At 58.7% G+C, this 13,063-nt stretch overlaps 1 long non-coding RNA gene across 1 annotated transcript in view; it reads left to right on the forward strand.

The window, feature by feature from the left end:
- Window positions 1–3,127, forward strand: part of LOC308179283 — a 29,373-nt gene extending 26,246 nt beyond the window's left edge. The window contains exon 7 of the long non-coding RNA XR_013940320.1: window positions 440–3,127. This is a non-coding gene — a long non-coding RNA (uncharacterized lncRNA). The remainder of the gene's footprint in view (window positions 1–439) is intronic.
- The last annotated feature ends 9,936 nt before the right edge of the window (window positions 3,128–13,063 follow it).

The following is a 13,063-nucleotide window of genomic DNA, read 5'->3' on the forward strand; positions in this document are numbered from 1 at the left end:
TGAAACATCCTTTGTGGTCTTCATGGACTCTGACCTCTTCCTTCGCATTACTGGGGGCCTCTCTCCTGCAGGAGCCCCAGAGCTGGTCCCATCCCCAGCTCAGCTCGGAGCCACCTCTGGCATTTCTCAGGGCTGCCCCAGGACATTTTTTGTCCCCAGTTTGCAACGCAAAAACGGTGAGGTTTGGGCTGTTCCTTGGGAGGAGACAGCAGGCAAGGGCAGTCCCTGGCAGGCTGTTTGCGGGCAGCTGGAGGAGAAAGATCCATACAAAAAGATGAGGGTGGGAAGTCCTAAAGGATGCTTCGGCTGTAGCAGCAGAAGGCAAGGGGAGGCGTAGAGGTGTACCCCTCTTTTCTCCAAGCTGTATTTGGGGAAAGACGTAGGGGAAAATGGTATTAAAGTTCTCCTGGCTGTAGCAGCCCATTGATCACATCTCCAGAGAGAAGTCGTCTCCACCATCCCTGCTTCTGGGAGCCTGCTGTGGGGTGCAGCAAGAGACCGAAGGGAGGAGATGTCCCTGCTGGGTGTCACAGGGCGACTTCATCTGCACGTGGCAAAGGAGAGGAGAAAATGTGAATTTTCCAGCTGGGGAAACTGGGTGCTGGGTGGCTGCTCAGGGAACCTCCTCAGGGGATGGGGACGCTTATCCTAAACTCTCGGAAACGTTTCCCCTACAGACAAGCTGCAGGCACCTGCTCAAATCGGAGCAACCTCCCCACAACCTCTTCTCCTGCCCCGTGACAATGAGCAAATGCTTGGGGCACTTTGGATGGGTGCAGGGCGGGTATATTTGTGGCTGCACTGGGCGTATCGACTTTTTGGCACCCAAAGGCCAGCCGAGCCATGATTTTCAGATGAAACCTTTGATTTCTGAACGCGTCTGTGAGCGATGCGAGGCGGCTCAAAGGGCGCTCGGCTGCAGCGGGCGGGCTTGCGCCACTCGTGCGGTATCTCTGTTGGACACGGCACGACTCGTGGACATGAAACTGAGGATCTGAAACTCTGCGTGCCTTTGAAAATCTTCGCTTGGAGACCGGGTTTGAGGTTCTGAAGAACAAAAAAGGGTTTGGAGCTGCTCAGGGGCATGGAAAGAGCAAGATAGGAAGGAGAAACGCTGCTCCTGGTGCTGCCTTGACTCTGAAATAAATGCCCCGAGAGCTGCTGCCCTGAGGACTGCTGAGTATTTCTCCGCTCAGCCTTGAAACCCGATCACCTTTTGCTTTGTTTGGCTGGGAAAAACCCTCAAGGCTTTGGGATTTAGCCTTGTTACGGAAAATGCTTTAAAACCAGGTGTGAGGATGCTGTAGGTGTGAGAGGTGGTGGGGCGTGGGGACTCTCTGCAGCACCCAAATCACCTTGGCACGATGACAGCACCCAGATCTCGCTGCCTGGCGGTGAGGACAGGCTGCTGAGGCCACCGGGAGCCTCTCCTGCTGCAGCATCCTCAGGCTGAGGGCTGTGGTCCTCCTGTACCACCGGGAGGAGAAGCCGGCCCCAGCTGGGTCTCCGGAGCGCAGCACCCTGCAGGAGGAGCCCTTTATCCCCCCCACACGCCCGTTTGCATTATTATTCCCACCCCCCCTTCAAATTCATCTCCCTCAGCCATCCGGGGCTGTCCCTGCTGGAAAATTACTCTCACAAAAGCTCCCTCAGCAGTAATTACCTAAATGGGGGGAAGGGAGGGGAGACCCATTTAGAATCCACTTCATGGCGGGATTAGCTAATTAATTAACGGTTTCACTGACAACTCGAAGGGGAAGAGTGTGTTAAATAGGAAGGCTCCGGAGCTTGATTTATGTGATGTGACACCCACGGCCTCGCCGCCACGTTGCCATCCTGCCAGCCCCGCGCCGGGAGGTCCCGCTCGGGGCCACCAGGGGGGCCACGGGGGACGGTGGTGGGAACGGGGGGCGAGCAGCTGGAGGGTGGTGCTGGGATCAGATGGGTCCTGGATGCACGTGAAGGTGTGGAGGTGCCTGATGAATCCTGCTGGGTGGAGGACGGGTTGTCCCTCTCCTCTGGATGGGCTCCCAGCCCCATGGTGCCACGTCCCCACTGCTACTTGGCTCATCACCTGCAGGCACCTTGGGAAAAGCCCTGCCCAGGATACCCAGATCCATGCTGGAATGAGTTTGTTGGGTCTCAGAGGGGAGCTGGGCTGTCCTGACGCACAAATCCTTCCCTGACTCACAAATCCTGCCCTGCTGCATTCGGGGCTTGCTCTGCCCTGGCTCTGTCCCCTGCCCAAATCCCGTACCCGCCGCCTGGTGCCTCTCACCTCCGCCAGCATCCTGGGGGAAAAGCAGCTGTGTGTTTGGATGGGAAAAATAAATCTTGAGGGTTTCCAGCTGGATTTGTTAATTTGTGGCAAAGGTTAAGACGCGTATTGAAAAAACATGCTTTTTTAGGGGTTAATTTGCATTTGTTTGTTTGTTTGCATTCTGCGAAGGCTGCGATTCCCCTCGGAAGGAACAAAACTGCCAAGTTTCACACCTTCGCTGGAGGTGAAAATTTCTCACGTTGGTAGCAAAACCACAGATTGCTTTGGGGAGAGGGAGGGAGGGAGGGGGAAGGCGCCGGGACCGGGTTTCCTTCCACTGCTGCACGGATTAAGGGGAAACGCTGGCAAATAGCAGCGACGAAGCTGCCCGGCCTTCCTGCAAAACTCGAGGGGGAAAGGGGACAGGGTGGGACAGCCAGAGGGGTTATCCCAGTGCTTGGCTGTGGGATGGGAGATATTTTGGATAGGGGATGCTCCAGGGTGGAGATGCTCTGGATAGGGGATATTTTGGGATGGAGATGCTCTGGGATGGAGATGCTCTGGGTAGGGGATGCTCTGGATGGGAGATGCTCTGGGTTGCAGATGCCCTGGAACGGAGATGCTCCGGGTGGGAGGACGCTCCACCGCCACCCAAAACCTCTCCCCCCTGACTTTGCTGATTGTTTCAGCCACTTGAATGCCGGAGGCAGGGAGCGGGTTAAATCTAAATAAATGTGAAACCCCAAATAAATAAATAAAGGCCACTCCGGGGTGGGGCTGTCCGTGTCTGGCAGGCCTGCGCCCCCCCCCTGTTGTGTTCCCCCCCCCCCCAGCACTTGGCTGGCTTTTTTTGATGGCTTCTAAATAGAGGCGCCCGATCGCATCTGGGAACAAAATGAAACAGATTTCATTTTTCACACGCGGCACAATGGCCGCGCTGACAAAAGAGGAAGGCGGCCCATTGTCCCGCTCTGCATCTTCACATCCTACCTCTGTCCCCCAAATTAACCCCTTTCACCTCGGCCTTTGTGGCGACACCACTTCGGAGCTGCCGAACAAAGGCGGAAGAAAGCCCTCTCCATGTACTGGGGGGGGGTGGCGGTGGGGGGGCGGCGGGCTGGTGTCCCCCTCCTCGTGCTCCTGGCGGTGGCTGTCCCCGTGTCCCTTCTTCCATCAGCCGCTCTCCCAGCAGGACCCTCTCAGGTGGGGACGTCCCGCCACCGTGCATCCCCCTTGCAAGGGGCAGGGAGGGAGCATCCCTTAAATACCGCTCTGCCCTGGCTCTCCCGGGGCTGGGGACCCTAAGGGGTGGTGATCCCCGTAACCATGTCCTCCTTTGGCACCTCCTTTGATTTTGGGGTTCTTTGGTGTCTTTTTAGTCTTGTTACCGACTCTGACATCATTTGGCTTTATTGCGCTTAAATCCTAGCCATGCAAAAAAAAAAAAAAAAGCAAACATAAATAAAAACAAGGCTAAGGGGAAAAAAGAGCAAAGTGCCTTTGGACAAAGCTCTGGAGCATTCGGAGTTTGCCTGGGGTCATTTCCAGCCGAGCCTCGTGCCTTCAAGCACAGAGCAGGCCGGGGGCTGGCACGGATGGTGAAGCCAGGACCCGGCTCCATGTCCCGGTTGCGCTCCGGCTCGGGGCTGCAGAGCCTTCAACCCCTGAAAAAGCGACTGCAGAGGTGTCCGAATTTCTGACATTTCACACCTTGCCTCCCAGAGCTGGGGGACAGCTGGGGACGTCTCGCCCCGGCACCGACCCTTTTCCTCGGGGTCTCACTGGGAGGGGGCTCCGCACTTTGCCCCCCCGGTGGCGCTGGCTCCGCGCTCACGTTTATCTGACAACCCGCTCTGTTCGCGGACGACACCGCCGCGATGAACCCTTTGATAATTCCCTCCATCCCCGCAATCGATGCACTCGCGAGCAAAGGCTGGGTGCCGCAGCAGGGGGATTTTTAGCTGGAAAATCACACCCAGGGATGCATTTTTCCCTTTCCCAGCTCAGCCTCCCCAGCTGGCCACCAGCTCACCCAGGGGGGCCGTGCGCCCATTTTCTGCCACCTTGGGCTTCCCCACCTCCAGCATCCTCTCGCTCCCTTTGCCCACCATTTGAGTAGGATGTGGGGACAGGATCAGGCCGGGGGGTTGCTGTCAGTGGGGTTCCCCTGGGGCTCCCCTCCCCTGACCCCAGCGGCTCTGGAGGACAGGGACCTGCCCCAGCAGCACCCGGGCTCCTCGCCCTCGCTGCGGTGCTCCCGACTGCAGCATCCCTTTAAATAGCGAGGGGCCGCTCTCCCACCCGGGCCTGCAGGAGGTTAGATAAGAGAATACAAACCACAATGCTTGCCCTCTTTTTTTTTTTTTTTTATCTTTCCTTTTTTATTATCTTCTTATGGCTTTAGAATTATCTTCACAGACACTACATGAATTTAGTCAGGGCAGGTAAGGTCAGGCGCAGACACAGTTGCTCATATTTATGTATAATCACCCGCCGGAGGAGATAAATGGGCAAACAGGCGGAGGGGGGCAGCGGGGGCAACAAGGGATGTGCCCCCCGGGGGAGGACGTGGAGGGGCAGCAAGGGGACAACAGCTCGTGGGTGATGGCACGGCCTCTGCTGGCGTGCCGGCGATGGGAAGGTGGGCAGGAATTGCTGCTAGGCTGGCGGAAAGTCCCCCTGGAAAATCTGAGGTTTGGTCAGGCTTCTGCACATTTGTGACCTTAAATGGCCAGGCTCATAAGGTTAGGCCAGGCTTGGAGACACCAAAAAGTTAGGTGAGATGGTTCTTACCTGTGGTTCTTGACACAGAAGGCAGTGCCATGCTGGGTGGCTTGGCAGGGCTAGGACTCCCAGGTCTGAAAACATCATCGTGAGGTGGAGACGGCCATGTCATGGAGGGATGGAGGCAACCACACCATGGAGAGATGGAGGTGGAGATGGCCACGTCATGGAGAGATGGAGGTGACCACACCATGGAGAAATGAAGATGGCCATGTCATGGAGGGATGGCAGGGGAGATGCCAATATCATGGAGAGAGGGAGGTGACCACATCATGAAGATGTAGAAATGGCCATGTCATGGAGAGAAGGAGATGACAACACCACAAAGGGGTGGAAATGGCCATGTCACGGAGGGATGCAGGTGACCACATCATGGTGATATGGGCACTCTGTGACCTGGCACTGCCCATGGCTGGGAAGAAGCTCTCAGCAGAGGTCCTGGGTGTGCAGAGCCCAGGCAGGGGCAGCAGGCTGGGTGATGTGCTCTCCCTGAGCACCCCCCCCAGGGGCACAGTGACCATAAATCCAGGGTGGCTGCAGCACCCAGCTGGGTGGGCACCCAAGGGCGATGCCCCCAGCCAGGGACCCCATCCCCGCAGCGAGCCGTCGAGGCAAGCTGCTCACGGTGGGATGCTTTCTACGGAGCCAGGTAGCAGGGCAGAGCATGCCGCTGTTTCAAGGAAAATATATAATGCACCTAAAGAAATTGTACAGAAATTGCAAACAAAGCATGCACAGGAGGATATAAAATACCGCGTACAAGGGCACCCACCGATTATAACTTGATTTAAAACCACTTAATTCACTAAATAACAAATGCAGATTTACCAGAGGTGTCAGGACTAAAAGCATGCCTAACAATGCATTTATTTAATAACTGTTTGCTCTCAATGTCAGGGCACTGTGTCTAGAAAATACAAGCAGCAAACTAAAGGCTGCGATTTTCTTTTTCTCTCTCTCTTTTTTTTTTTTTTTTTTTCCCCAAGGCCTGGTATATCTGGGGAGGGGGAGGCAGAAATCAAGAAAGAGAAGCCAGAAATTGTAACGCTGAATGAGGCTGTGCTTCCCTTTAGCCAGGGAGCACAGGAGGGGAGCGGAACACAGCCGCCGAGAGTGCGAATTCGCCGCCTGAACGTGCAGGTGAAGGAGAAACCCGCGTGGCTTAAACGAAGCTTCCTAAGCGAACATTAGCCAAGGAAAACTTACAGAAACAGCTCCGAAGTCTGCAGATGGTAAAAGTATTTGTAATATCGGGTGGGGTGTGCTTCCCAAGGAAAAGGGAAGGACCGAACGCTGGTGGCTGTTAGGCTGCTGGTTGGGTGTTGGGGAGACTAAAAGTGCCAGTCTGGGCTGGCTCACCCCTGTGGCAATGGAAGGAGTCATTTTTACTGTTTTTTTGGGGGTATTTGGCTCGCTCCACATATTACACAGTTTGCTCAGTGCCGTGGGGTGCCCTACACAGGTCCCGGGAGGAAGGCGAGGGCAGCATCCCGCCTCTTGTCAGCCTGGAGGTTTGCCTATAGAGAATCCCAAAATGCCAAGAAGGTATTTTTCAGGAAGACTCGTCCACTGCCAAGCCTGCGGAGAGGCACTCGCTCGAGCTTCACGTCTACACTTACTTCTCTAAGTAAGGTCCAACTAGAAAAGTCCCCCCGCTGATGGCCCTGCCGATGGCCCCACATGGGGATGTGCTCGGGAGAGGGGCAACGGAGCCCCCCAAGACCTTGTCCACGAGGCACCCATTGCCTTCTGCACTATGCCCAGCACGGCACAGGAAATTCAGGCTCAAATCCTTCCATATCCTCCTTTTTTCTTAGGACTTTACATAGAAGCTCCATTGCTGTCCCCATGCTGGTGACGATGAGCTGCTCCTTGCCCACCTTACCCAGCCCCAGCTCTTGCCTTGTGGCTCTTGGGGCACCTCTCGGGGCAATTTCCAGCAGCTCCCCAGGCACCCGCTGCGGAAGGCGATGTTAGAAGGATGCCAGGCTTTGCAAAACCAGCCCTGAGCCCCTGTTAGGAGGTGTCGCCCAGTTTTCCTGTATTTAGGGAGCAGCTAACTGGGCTCAGTGGTTACCTCTGCTTTGCTCGTCCAAACGGGGTTCGCCACTGAGCCGTTCTGTGCCAGGCAGAGCAGGGCATGCTCATTAATTCTCCTGTAGCCATCAAAAAGCCGGTGGCTGCCTTGCCGCTGGCGCCGTGAGATGCTCTGTGTGCAGAGCCCAGGTTGCCCCGTGTCTGGCAGAACAGCGCTGACCCCTGCTCTGGGAAAAGCAGCACATGTACCAGCTTTGTTCCCCGCGTCCCCTTTCTGCCGAGCGCGGCGTTGACACAAAACCCCGGCGCTGTGCGACCGCCGAGGTGGGAACAGTCCCTGCAGGAGGAAGGAGCCGACCCGGTGGGACGCGGGGCCGGGCTGGGGGATGCCCTGCGGTGCTGCCGGGGGGGACGCAGCCCCCTGCCACGAGCGTTTCGCAGGTGGGACCGAGGGGAGCCCGCCTTTCTCTGGCTCTCCGTGATGCACGGCCCTGCAAAGCTGGTTATCTGCCCAAACCCCGCGGCTTACAAAGAGCCCCCAGCCGCTCCAGCGCACGGCGGAGGTCTTCGCCGGGCTCCTCTTCCCTATTCCCCCACCTCCTCCCCCAGCACTGTCGCCCAGCCTTATCTTCTGTTGTCTTCTTGTGGGAGAGGAGATAAAAGTAATTCTTATGGATGCTTCTCCAGCGGAGGCTTGCCTCCTTCCCCCCTCGCCTCCCCCAGCATCTCCCTGCTCCGTCCAGATAAAGGGTGAGGACCAAGCACATGTCATTTTCTTTGTGCAAAATCAATATTCAGCAAAGTTTATCTGTCCGACATAGCAGGAAGCGCTAATTTCATCCGCGTCAATTACTTTGATGAACGCTCATACTGTTCAGGGTGCGAGAACAAGATAAAAGAATTACTGAAATAAAAAGCGTGTGCCCGCCCGCGGCCCCCACCCCAAAGCCCCTCCCGGGGCCGGGCTGCCTGCGAGCAGCCAGCTGGGGTGGTAATGGGGTGGGTGTGGGTGATTTAGGCTGGGGACACGGCAGAGACACCCCCCTGCTCCGGGTCAACGGGCACAGGTAGGCAGAGGTGTGCTGCTGCAGGGATGGGCTCATCCGGCACGTGTTTGTCCGTGGTTTTTGTTTTTTTTTTTTGGTGGGAAATGGCACCCAGAGAATAAGAAGAGCTGCTCTTGCCCCAAACCACCCACTCTCTAGCCGTGGTCGTAGCCGCTGCGGATGAAACAGTGCGTAACGGTCTGATGGCGTTGCTGCTGCGGAGCTGAGCGAGCAGATCTCGGGGCCCAAGTCTTTAATTAACCAGCAGGGCTTGATTGCACAGCCAGGCTGGATGCACCGCCACGCTGCCGCGCTGACGGCATGATCCGAAAACCCGAGCTCCTGCAAAGCCTGCCCCAAGCTGCGGGCACCAGCCCGGCCCCATCACGGGTGTCCTCAGTGCTGGGGCACCGTCGGGGCCTGAGCCCCGCTCCCTGCTGTGCTCATCCCTTGGAGAACGAGGTCGTTTCACTCAGTTTGCAGAAACTCATCCTTTTAGCATCATCTGACTGAGCCCCTCTCCTTGAGCCCTACACGGGAGCGGTTCCTGGCTGGTCCACGAGCGCTCCGTGCTCGTAGCATCCCTGGCAGGAGCGTGGACAAATGGCTCCTGCGAGTATCTCTGATGCCGCCCGTCAGAGGCAATTTGTCACCTGCACGGGGCCGCCCGCTGCTCCCCTCCCAGCCCCGGGGGATGGAGCCGCGCGGGCTCGTCCCCGGTGGTCACAGCGGGGGGACATCGGGGCTTGCTGCCCCCCTAGGGGACGGCAGCTGGCACAGGATGGGGGCGTTCTGCCCCAAATTCGGCAGAGCCTTCCTGGCTTAGGGAGAGCTCCCAGATGCCCAGGTCAGATGAGGACCTGGCTCCTGCCCTACCTGGCGGTGAAGAAAAATGTGCAGGGGCTGGCGGCGCGCACTGGAGTGATTTCCGCAGCTCAGCTCGGCACTGGGACTTCGTTAAGCCACGGCAATTTGCCAGCTCTTGGTGGTGTGATCAAGAGGCTGGCCCCGTTTCTCCGCCGGCTGCGTGTTTCCCCACCACGCAGGGCTCCCCAGGCATCGTGCTGGCACCGCGCCGCTTCCCCGGGTACTGCCGGCGGTGGGATCGCCCTCGGCACGCCCCGTGGGGCAGCTCCAGTGCAGTTTGGTGTTAAATCTGGACAGTTTGGGCCAATGGAGGAGCGTAATTATCCCCAAACTATTGCCCTTGGATGAGCACAGGTCTGTGGGGGGGGACCCCGCGGGGTGCCAGCATCCCTTACACCCCGAGGAGGATGCTCTGCGCCGGGGCAGGCGGAGGATGCCTCAAAGTGAGGCTTTTGGGGCGTGATCTGACCCCATAGCATCTCCGAAGCAGGACAGGGGAATGGCCCAGGGGGTGTGGACCTCTCCGGCGTATTCTGGTCTGGGGGGAGCCCAGAGCCCCCTGCCCACCCGGCTGCACGCAGCCTGGGCTCCCCCCTGCTCCCGGAGGCTGCCCGTGTTTCTCTCCCCACCGGCTACAGGGGGAGCCAAGACATCGGGCTACGCAAGACGCACGTCAAGCCCTGCACGAAGGGCGGCGAGACAGATGGTGACGGGGCCGCCGTGGGGACCCGCCGGCAGGTTTGGGGTCCCCGAGCCACCGGCGTGGAGGAGGAGGCCAGAGGAAGCACAGCCCGGGCTGGGGTTGGATCCGGAGCTGCTGGGTCCCCTGCTCGGCACCCCCAAATTCCCACCTCCGGCACCACCCAGCCCCTCTCCCCGCTACCTACCGGAGCCACTCGTGTGTCTTGCACAGCAAAAAGAGAAACAAAAGAGGGGAATGGAAAGACAAGGACTGCACGAACGACTAATTCCTTACAAGCAGCACAATTACTGCAGGGCGCTGCGGAACCCCACTCCCCAAAAAGCAAATCAACCCCAAACCAGAGGCATGCATGCAAGCCAAAGCCTTAAAACCAGCCTAGTGGGGAAGGATTTAATTTGGGGGACAATTTCAAATCATGCATTTGCTTGTTTTTTGGGGGGTTTCCCCCTTAAATTAGACTTTGCTGATGGCACTTCAAGGGTCTTCCTGCCGGTGCCAAATAAAAGTCTGTCTGATTAGCAATACTTGGGGGAAAATCATCCTTTCTCATCGGGATTTGGAAGCAGCAGAGGTGGGCTGTGCGAGAGGGAGAGCCTGGCCCCCGCTGGGGCACGAGGCTTGGGTTGAAGGACGGGGCCGAGGCTCACCGAGGCCGTCCCGGCGCTGGGATCCGCTCTCCCTCCCCGTGCCGGGGCAGGATCCGTCCCCATCCCCATCCCCCCCCCGTCCCCCGCTGCCTCCCCTGCAGCACACACAAAGCTGCGACCTGGATTATCTTCATTTCCATATGGAGGGCGATGTAAGCCAGCTCAATGCATGGCCGGTCATTTTGTTCCCAACTTTGCGGCGCGCGGGAGCGGAGCCCGCTGGGGACATTAACTATTCAGCTCATCTCACCTTGTGTGCGCACGCATAGATCAGGCTCTACAGCCCGGGGAAAATAAAGCCCGACGCCTCCTGCCCGGTGTTTCTTTGTATTTTCCTTCCCCGGGGGTTGGACGCCTCCTTTGGGGTCCTGATTTGGGGACACGCGTTGGCACGGCGGGGACGGGGACGGTTCCCATCAAGGGGCGCTGTGGGGTGGGCATCTCCATACCCTGTGGCCACATCCTGACCCAGGCTGTGTCCCCTTGCCCCCCCCCATCCCATGGTGGCCTGGGGGCTGCTCTGTGCATGTCCCCAAATTGTCCCCACTGACGTCCTGCTGACCTGCAGCCCCTTCTGCCGTTCACATCTCCGGCTCGCCCCAGCCTCAGGGTCCCATTTTTGGGGCTGGGGGGGTCACCAGCCACCCCCCCCACCCCATCACCCCTCTCCAGCAGCCCCCTCCCTGGTGCTGTGTCCCCTCTGTCCCCATCCCTTGGGGGATGGAGTCCCGTGGGTGCATCCTGCTGGCAGCACCAGTGGCTTTTTTGGGGTCTCCTCCCCAGAGCGAGACCGACACAGCAAATGGAGGAGAACCCAAAGGGCCAAACTTGAAGAAACTCAACCCAAAAGTCCCCTTCCCTCTCTCTCTCGACCTTTTTGGGGAAAGGGACCAGCTGAGCATGGGAAATGGGATGGGAGCAGCTCTGCAGTAGGCAATGCCCCCAGCCCCCCTGTTCCCACCTGCCTGGGGACCCCGTCCCCGTTCCCAGTGCCCAGCACAGGGCCGCAGCAGGGAGGTTATTGAGGTTCCAGCCCCTCGATGTTTCCCTGCCACAAAATTTTAATACGAGGAGCTCAGGCCTTGTTAAGGCAGAGGGATAATCACCTGTGAGTGTTGTGGGGGGCAGGCAGCGGACCCCCACCACCGCAGGCCCATACCCCAAGCTTCTCCCCATAAATCAGAACCCAAGGGCCCCCGGGGCTGATTTCTGAGCCTGGTTGAGGGAGGAGGGTGGGTCCCCATTTCCCGGGGGGAGTTCCCCATTTCTGAGAGTGGGTCCTCATTTCCCAGGGGGGTCCCCATTTCCCAGGGTGTGTCCCCATTTCCCAGGGGGGGGTCCTCATTTCCCGAGTGGGTCCCCATTCCCCATGGCCTCCCCAAAGCTCCTGCAGCCCCCGCACACCCCAGAGCACAGCCACAAGGTGCACCAGCACCCCTCATCCCCCAGGAAATCCACGCACCCCATCACCAGCACCCCCCCACCCCAAAACCCCCAACCCCCCCCCACCCTCCCACCCTTCCCCTTCCCACTCCTTTGCCCCCCCGGCACCGCAGCTCGCCCACCGCAGCCGCCGGCGCCGCCGGTGGCAGCAACCTCTCGGCCACAAAGCAGCCTTGGGGAAGCCTCCTGCCGCCGTCCCTCGGCAGATGGAGGCAGGATGGAGCCCACTGGAGATGCTGCCCACATCTGCTCCCGCCTGGTCCAGGCAGCAGCGATGCCGCCGTGCCGAGCGGGAGCCTTTTTTTTTTTTTTCCTTCTTCTATTTTTTTTTCCCATCCCTTTCCCCGTTCCCCCTTCCGTGCCGCTCTCCCCCGGTGTCAATGCGGCACGGGTGATAGGACACGGTGATAGATCTGCCTCGGACACACTCTACAATAGCTCTCAGACAGTCTATTAGTCAGCAATTGTCTGCCAGGCAGCCTGGCCGGGCCCGTGTGCCGCAGCTGATAATGGCAACGAACAAAGATGGCAGCTGCTTTGTAGGGGAACAGATTTGTGGCAAATCGAGATAAAATAAAGAGGAAGGAGAAAGGAGTGCATGGGAAAAAAAAAAAAAAACGTGCAGAGGAAAGGGGGAAAGTAGGGGAGAGGGGGAGGAGGAAGGAAGCAGCGTGCGAGCTGTCAGTCCGCGGGAGCATCGCGCCGCTCTGATCTTCTGCGGGGCTGGGGGGGGGGAAGGAAAAGCAGCACGAGAGGAAACGCAAAGGCAAAAATCAAATGCAAAAATCATTTTCAGGCTCCTGGTGTCATGGGTGCAGATAAGCGCAGCCACCGAGGCTGTCAGGCTGGGGAAGGGCGGCTGGGGCTGCGTCGCCGCCTGTATCGCGGGGTGCCTGTGTGTGTGTGTGCAGCCGGCAGGAGCACGCCTGCCGTGCCGCCGCTTCCCTGTGCCCACGCACCCGGCCTCTTTTGGTCCCTCTGATTCTTCCCCTTGATTTTTGGGGCAAGAGAGGGGGCTCATCCCAGCTGGGGGTGTCACGGTCACACCGAGCATCCCTTCTGTAGCGTGCCCAGGGAGCGCAGCGGCCACTGCCCCTGCTGACATGCCCTGCGAGCAGAGGGGTGCAGGGGGTGGGAAGGTGGAGGCTCCCAGGGATGGGTTACGCGGCTCCAGTGCTGTGAAAGTATAGATGGGGTTGGCAGGGAGCGCAGGGAGCTGGCCTGCCGCCTTTCCTGGAGCCGCAGGGCTTGCACATGGGGGTTTGCACACAGGGGT

The sequence above is a fragment of the Anser brachyrhynchus genome (assembly GCF_964034855.1).
Source record: "Anser brachyrhynchus genome assembly, chromosome: 17".
Classification (NCBI taxonomy): Eukaryota; Metazoa; Chordata; class Aves; order Anseriformes; family Anatidae; genus Anser; species Anser brachyrhynchus.